Below are 7,730 nucleotides of genomic sequence, written 5' to 3'. Positions count from 1 at the left end.
CTTCCCTCACTTCCTTTTGGCTTTCACTTAAAATGTCACTTTCCCACTGACCTTGCCTGGCCAAGCTCCTGTACTCTTTATCTCCTTCTCTTAAGTTGCTCCACCTTAGCATTTATAACGGTTGAACATTTTTGTACATTTTATTTAAATTTTTAATTGTTTTCCAGCTGTATATTCCAAAGAGGCAGAGATATTTTTGCCCCCACCCCCCCACCCCAGTCGTGACTGCTGTATTCTCAGCCTCTAGGACAATTCCTGGCATGAGTGGATACTTAATAAATATTTATTGATTGCATGAATGATGGGAAGATAGTAACCAGAAGTTTTATGTTTCCTGGTTTCCTTACCTACGAATTCAGGGTATTACCTTTGCTTAGTCAGCCTCCTTCAGGTGTTTCCAGAAGAGGATGCTAGACCGAGAACCAAATCTCACACAGAACACATGGCTTACAGGGATCAGACAGGTCCTTAGGGGCTCACGCCCCGAGCTTACACTTCCAGAAAAACCCCAGAGCCTGTGGAGGAGCCTTAGTCCACAAGGGCAGCGCCACACACCTCAGCGCGCTCCATACCAGGCCTCCAGTGGCTAACAACCTTCGCCCCGCCCCGCGCACTTCCGGTCCCGCCCCACGCCTGACCCACTTCCGGTCCTCCCCTTGGTGTTTAGCCTACAGTCCCCAGCGCCCAGAGGCCGAGGGGACGGTGCCTGGTGGCCCAGGGGAGTGCAGCATCTGGACCTTCAGACACAAAGAGCAGCTGGTGGACGCGGGGTGGGGGCCGCGCGGTTGGAGACTGTAGATCCCCCACTGCCCAGGTGAGCAAGTTCGCGGCGGGTCTGCGGAGGTGCATATGCGGTAGGGGCTTGGCAGCTGCGCACTCCTCTGGTGGGGCTGCGGAGCCAGGAAGTCAGCAGGTAGGACGAAAATGTCGGTGCTCACTACTCTGGGCGGCATGGAGACCAGGGTAAAAACCTGCGGTCCCTCACCTCAGAGTTCCGGCGCTGGCCGCTGCGTGGGGTCCGCGTCTTCCTCTCGCCTCTGGGTATATATAGGGGTACATGTTCAGTAAGTGTGATGTGGTGTCCCGCTTTTCTCCTCACCCTAGAGGGCTAAGGGTAGGGTCAATTTAAGATAACGTATCCTATGGCTGTCCGGCTGCTTAAACAAGCCTTTAAAAAACCAAGTCTACAATACAGCCGTGTCGGTGCCCCTTTGAGCAGTTTTCAGTGTTCCGGCTCCTTCGCTAAAGTGGACATTCAACTCCTGGTTTGCAATCCGGAATGGGGCGAAACCATTGCTTTCATCGGGAACGTGGAGGTTAGACGGTTGTGGACAGCTGTGGCGTAGGTGGGTCACTGCAGCCTCTGCGTCGCCGCCGGTGACCAGGTGCCTTCTTTCCCGACCATACCTCTTTAGGCTTCCCCTGTCACCTGCAAAATGCCTGGGTCCCATTCCAAAGACAAATCGATTTATTCCACGGGATCATCTCCTTTAAATAAGATTTCATCCTACTATAGAACGATTTTTTAGGATGTGTCTGTTTCCTTTTGAGTTTGCACTTGAAAAACTATTTGAAATAAGACGCCACCCTGTGGGGCTGAAAAGTCTGTTGTTTTATCTATTGTACTAGTTGTTTGGCAGAATCGCCCCTTTCCTCACCACAAATTCCATGTAGGAGTCTTTTTTAATTTCTTTGGATGTTTTAGTATCATAAATCGTGCTCTGTTGCGTTGTTAGGAGCTCCCTGTAAGTCTGTGTTTACACAGGATGAAAGTGAAGAAGAGTCACTTGGTTCCTACCTGCTCTAGAAGGCTTAGGCCAAGCTATAGAACAGGGAGGGGTGTGTGTGTGTGTGTGTGTGTGTGTGTGTGTAGGGGGAGGTTAATGGTGGCGGCGGCAGCGTAGTATGAAGCTGTATGGCTGGAGAGGTCAAGTGAGAATCAAGGTCCCACCAGCAACACTGTTAATAGGAGGGAGGGATTATGAGTAATGGTGATTTTCTTCTTAGAGGCCTTTGCTGTTTTCACATTGGATTTTGAATAGACGAAGGTTAAAAAAAGTTAATGACAGTTAAATCTGGTCTATTAAACAGAACACTATCAGCATCTGACCCGTCCCGCAACGAGGACTCTAGAGGGGGAGTGAGGATGAGAAGGGACAAGAGACACGAGAAATGGAGACAAGACAGGAGTCTGATCAAGTCTCAACTTTATTGCAGATAGGTAACAGATTATATACTTGTGGGAAAAGTCAGGCAGGAAGGGAGGAAAAGGGTGCATAAGCAGAGAAAACAATTCTCAATTATCAAAGGCTTTTACTGTTTTAACACTAACCAGGGGCCTTATCTCAGGAATGCTCCTCAAGGCGATACTTCAAGGACCTTCAGGCAATAAACTGCAAGCAGGCAAAGAAGTTCTGCACGTACAGCCAACTTATTCTTAAAGGTCCCTCGCTTGACCCCAACAAGCATCCTCACAATTTTAATAGCTTTGTGCAAAAGTATAAGAGAAATGCTAAGGCAGTTAGAGAAACAGGCTACCACCCTGATGCCCCTGTTGTTTGAAATCATCTGGCTGTTTAAAATATTACAAATTTAACTGGTCTATATTGGCAATTCAAAGTTGGATGTATGTATTATTTTAAAAATATTTTTCTTTATTGATTTTAGAGAGAGAGTAAGGGAAAGATAGAAACATCAGTGAGAGACAAATTGTCCGCCTCCTGTATGCCCCCCAACTGGGGATCAGGCCCACAACCTGGGCATGTGCCCTGACCAGGAATTGAACTGGTGACCTCTTGGTGCATGGGTCGACACTCGGCTACTGAGCCACACCGGCTGAGCTGTATGTATGTGTTTAATTATAGTTCAGATTCAGTGAAATTTAGAGGATAATCATTTATTAACCTCTTCCAAAGACCTCAAACTTCAGATAACATTTAATACCATCAAATCAGAAAGAGAACACTTTATAGAGGAAAAATTAGGGCTTAAAATTTTTTTAATTGAGAATTCATATAAACTTTGATGGAAAACTGTTTTCCCTAAATCATATCCCTCAGATGTGGTGAACTGACACAGTCATTTGCTAACAGCATTTGTAAATCCTTAGTGTTTAGTGCATCCTTTGTTCTGAGTCCTTAAGAATGCTTGGTGGTGGACAATAGAGTAACAAAAGAGTTGCAAAGTATACTAATCCTAAGTATTAAAGATATTCAGATCCTGCCCTTTTGTGGTGATTGACTTTAGATGCTAGTTGGTGGATGGTTCTTTTTTATTTTTTCTTTGAAGATGAAACGTGACCTTTGAGATTTGGGGCATATGAGAGGTCCCTCTGATCACATTCTTTTCTACTTTGAACACTTAAGTTTGGGTTTTGGCATAAACAGATGGCTGCTAGACTCTGTTTCCTCCCCTGGCTCAAGAAAGGTCTAGAAAAATGAGCCAAAACAGTGTCCTGGCCTCACTTCTGACTAGAAGGAATGGCACTCTCCCCTCCAGCCTAGAAAGGCATTTTCTTTATTATTTTGTGATGAGTCTGATAAAGGTTTAATTTTATCTTTTCAAAAAACCACTCTTGGTTTCATTTAATCTTTCCGTTGTTCTTTTTTTTTTTTTTTTTTTTTTTAGATGATTACTTCTTTAATCTTTATTATTCTTTTACTCACTTTGGGCTTTGCTCTTCTAGTTCCTAATAGGTATAAGATTAGATTGTTTATTTGAGATTTTTCTTCTTTCTTGAGGTAAACCTGCACTGGTATGAATTTCCCTCTATAACTGCTTTTGCTGTGTCCCATGGACTTGAGGTTATTGCGTTTTCATTTTCATTTGTCTCAGGTATATTGATTTCTTTCTTTTTTTCTTTAAAATATTTTTATTAATTTGTTTTTGTTACAGATGTTTCTCATTTTCCCCTCATTAACACCCTTCTCCCCATCACCCCCACGCATTGTTGTTTATGTCCATTGGTTATGCATATATGCATATAAGTTCTGTGGTTTATCTCTTCCCCCCCAATACCCCTTTTCTGGGGTTTGTCAGTCTGTACCCTACCTCTGTGTCTCAGAGTCAATTTTGTTCATTAGTTTGTTTAGTTCATTATATTCCACAAATAAGTGAGATCATGTGTTATTTGTCTTTCTCTGCTTGGCTTGTTTCACTTAGCATAATATTCTCCAGGTCCCTCCATGTCATCTCCAATAATAAGAGATCTTTCTTTCCTACAGCTGCATAGTATTCCATTGTGTACATGTACCACAGCCTTTTTATCCAATCACCTACTGATGGATACTTGGGTTGTTTCCAGATCTTAGTTATTGTAAATAGTGCTGCTATGAACATAGGGGTGCATATATTCTTTCTGATTGGTGTTTCAGTTTTCTTAGGGTATATTCCTAGAAGTGGGATGAATGGGTCAAATGGCAGTTCAATTTTTAACGTTTTGAGGTAACACCGTAGTGTCTTCCATAGTAGCTGCACCAGTCTGCATTCCCACCACCAGTGTACTAAAGTCCCTTTTCTCCACAACCTCGCCAACATCTGTTGTTTGATGAGTTGTTTATGGCAGCCATTCTGACAGGTGTGAGGTGATAACTTATTGTTGTTTTAATTTGCATCTCTCTGGTGATTAGTGATGTTGAGCATTTTTTCATATGTCTCTTGGCCATTAGTATGTCCTGTTTGGACAGGTGTCTCTTTAGTTCCTCTGCCCATTTTTTAATTGGGTTCTTTGCTGTCCTTTTGGTGAGCTGTATGAGTACTCTATATATTTTGGAAATTAACCACTTATCTGATGCATCATTGGCAATTATGGTCTCCCATATGGTGGGTTCCCTTTCCATTTTGATGACTATATCTTTTGCTGTGCAGAAGCTTTTGAGTTTGATGTAGTCCCATGTGTTCATATTCTCCTTTGTTTCTGTATCCTTAGGTGATGTATCAGTGAAAATTCTGTTGTGTGATGTCTGAAATTTTGTTGCCTATATTTTCTTCTAGAATATTTACGGATTCATGAGTTACATTTAAGTCTTTTATTCATTCTGAGTTTACTCTTGTGTATGGTGTAAGGTGGTGGCCTGGCTTCATTTTTTTGCAAGTAGCTGTTCAATTTTTTTAACACCATTTATTGAAGAGACTGTCTTTATTCCAGTGTATGCTCTTGCCACCTTTGTCAAATATTAATTGAACATATTGCCTTGGGTCTATTTCTGGGTTCTCTGTTCTGTTCTATTGATCTATCTGCCTGTTCTTGTGCCAGTACCAGGTTGTTTTGATTACAGTAGCTTTGTAGTATAACCCGATTATCTAGTAATGTGATCCCTCTTACTTTCTTCTTTTTCAAGATTACTGTGGCTATACGGGATCTTCTTTGATTCCATATAAACTTTTGTGTTCTAGTTCTGTGACATATGTCATTGGTATTTTGATAGGGGATTGCATTGAATCTATAGATTGTTTTGGGTAGTATGGACATTTTAATGATGTTAATTTGTCTAATCCATGAACAAAGTATGTACTTCCACTTATTTATGTCTTCCTCTATTTTTTTTTTTTTTTTTCAATGACCTATAGTTTTCTGTGAAGAGGTTCTTTACTTCTTTGGTTAAGCTTATTCTTAGGTATCTTAATTTTTTTTGCTGCAATGGTAAATGGGATTGTTTTCTTAGATTCTCTGTTAGTTCATCATTGGTGTAAAATAATGCAGTCAAGAGCAGACATCCAGCCCCAGGCAACAGAAGCACAAACCAGCAGCTGAGACCTATTCCCAAAATCTACATCAAAAGCTGAGCAGGAGTTGAGCCCCACAGGGCATCAGCACTCCCCAGCAGCGGGACCTGGGGTTCCACAGAGGCCTTTGCAGTCCAGTAGTTCAAAAGTGCAGAGGGAAGCTGGAGCCTGAGAGAGACTGGTGCGATCCTGCTGCCCTGGTGGGTGTCATCAGAAAGGCCAGTGAGACCCAGCAGGGACTGTGCGATTCAGTTACCCTTGCAACCTGCGGGGTGCTGAAGCACCAGATAGGCTAATGTGACCCAGCAGGGATTGTGCCATCCAGGTACCTGGGGGACCTGTGATGTGCAGCACCAGAGAGGACTGTGCAATCCAGCAGGGACTGTGCCATCCATTTACCCTCAGGACATGCAGGGTGCTAAAGCACCAGAGAGGACTGTGCGACCAAGCAGGGACTGCGTGATCTAGTTACCCACTGGGTTTGTGGGGGGCTGAAGCACCAGAGAGGTCCGTGTGACTCAGCAGGGACTGTGCCATTCAGTTACTCAGGGGACCTGCAGGGGGCTGAAGCACTAGAGAGTCCCATGCAACCCAGCAGGGATGGTGCCATCCAATTTCCTGTGGGACCTGCGGGATGCTGAAGCACCCGAGAGGCCTGTGTGACCAGAAGCTCATAACACAGGCATAGAGCTGGGTCCCCAAAGGGACTGTGTGATCCAGTTACCTGCAGGACCTACAGGGTGTGGGGGCAACAGAAAGGCCTCTGCGATCCAGCTGTGCATAAGATAGGCTTAGAGGATGTAAAAATTGGAGGCTGAGTGAATAAAAGCTAAACAAATGATCTCCCAGGACCAAATGGAAATTACAAATTAAATAAAGACAATTCCTTGGAAAAAGCAACAGAAAAGCTGCAGGACAGGACCATATAATAAGGGACACTGGTAGGATCTCCAGAGGCATGAGAGAGTGGTGGGCTCAGAGCCCAAGGACAGCAGCAGTCTTAGATGTGAGCAGCACCGTTGGGGAATAAAGATGAACCCTGCTCCACTGCACAGAGAGCTGAGACACAGCGCTAACATAGCAACAGCCACTCACCTAGGGGCTATGGCAGAGGGAAGGCAGACTGGGCTGGAACTCTGTGGGGACGCCTTGGATTGGTAGGGCACCCAGAGTTTTTGCTGAGTTGCGACCACCAAGGACATTGGCCAGTGTGCTCCTTCCCCGAGATGTGGGGAAAAGCAGCAGCCCCCACTGCCTCAGAGATTCAGCCTTTTTCACGTGAGGCAAGGAAATGAAAATTGAGGCTCATTAACAACCAGCATCTATCTCACCCTCTGGAAATCCTCTTAGGCAGAACACCAGGGCTAAATTCTAAGGCACTGAGTAACTGAGACTACTGACCACTAGGAAAAAGGTAGAGGATAACTGAACCTTTTCTGGGCTTGCAAATCTACCCAGGAAAGTAAGACTTGACAGTGGTGTTTAATATGGGCTCACCCAGGTTCATCCAAACCCAGTAGTGGGAGCCACAAACAGCAGGACACCAACATGAACAGAAAAATTTGGCAGGCTTCAAAACCCACTGAGATAACCAAAATGGTGAAACACAGAAAGAGATCCCAAATGAAAGAACAAAAGAACTCTATCAAAGATGAGATTAATGAAATGCAGCTAGCAAATTATCAGAGGTAAAGTTCAGACCTATGATCTTGAGAAAGTTCAACAGCATGAGTAAAGACATCAGCAACATGAATAAAGATATAGAAACATTGAAAACCAACCAAGTGGAAATGAAGAATGAAATAGCAGAAATTAAGAACACACTGGAAGGACTAACCAGTAGAGTAGAAGAAGCTGAGGACTGGGTCAGTGCATTAAAAGACACTAGAAAAAAATCAACCAATCAGAAAGCCAAAAGGAAAAAATAATTAAAAAAACAGAAATATAGCTTAAGAGAACTAAGGGAAAAATGGAAATGTAATAACATTCGCATCATAGGAGTCCCT

The 7,730-nt window shown here is 43.7% G+C and overlaps 1 protein-coding gene across 4 annotated transcripts in view; it reads left to right on the top strand.

Moving 5' to 3' along the window:
- Window positions 1-645: 645 nt before the first annotated feature.
- The window catches only part of NINL (ninein like), a 205,085-nt gene continuing 198,000 nt past the window's right edge, over window positions 646-7,730 (top strand). For 2 of the 4 annotated variants that reach the window (XM_036244008.1, XM_036244006.1), the window contains exon 1: window positions 648-814. The gene's annotated coding sequence lies outside the window, so the exon portion shown is untranslated. Of the gene's footprint in view, window positions 815-7,730 lie in introns of all 4 variants that reach the window. The other 2 variants (XM_036244011.1, XM_036244009.1) reach the window with 2 other exon arrangements.

Source organism: Molossus molossus, unplaced genomic scaffold, assembly GCF_014108415.1.
Source record: "Molossus molossus isolate mMolMol1 unplaced genomic scaffold, mMolMol1.p scaffold_m16_p_6, whole genome shotgun sequence".
In the NCBI taxonomy this organism is placed as follows: domain Eukaryota; kingdom Metazoa; phylum Chordata; class Mammalia; order Chiroptera; family Molossidae; genus Molossus; species Molossus molossus.
This window is presented reverse-complemented; position numbering and strand designations above follow the sequence as displayed.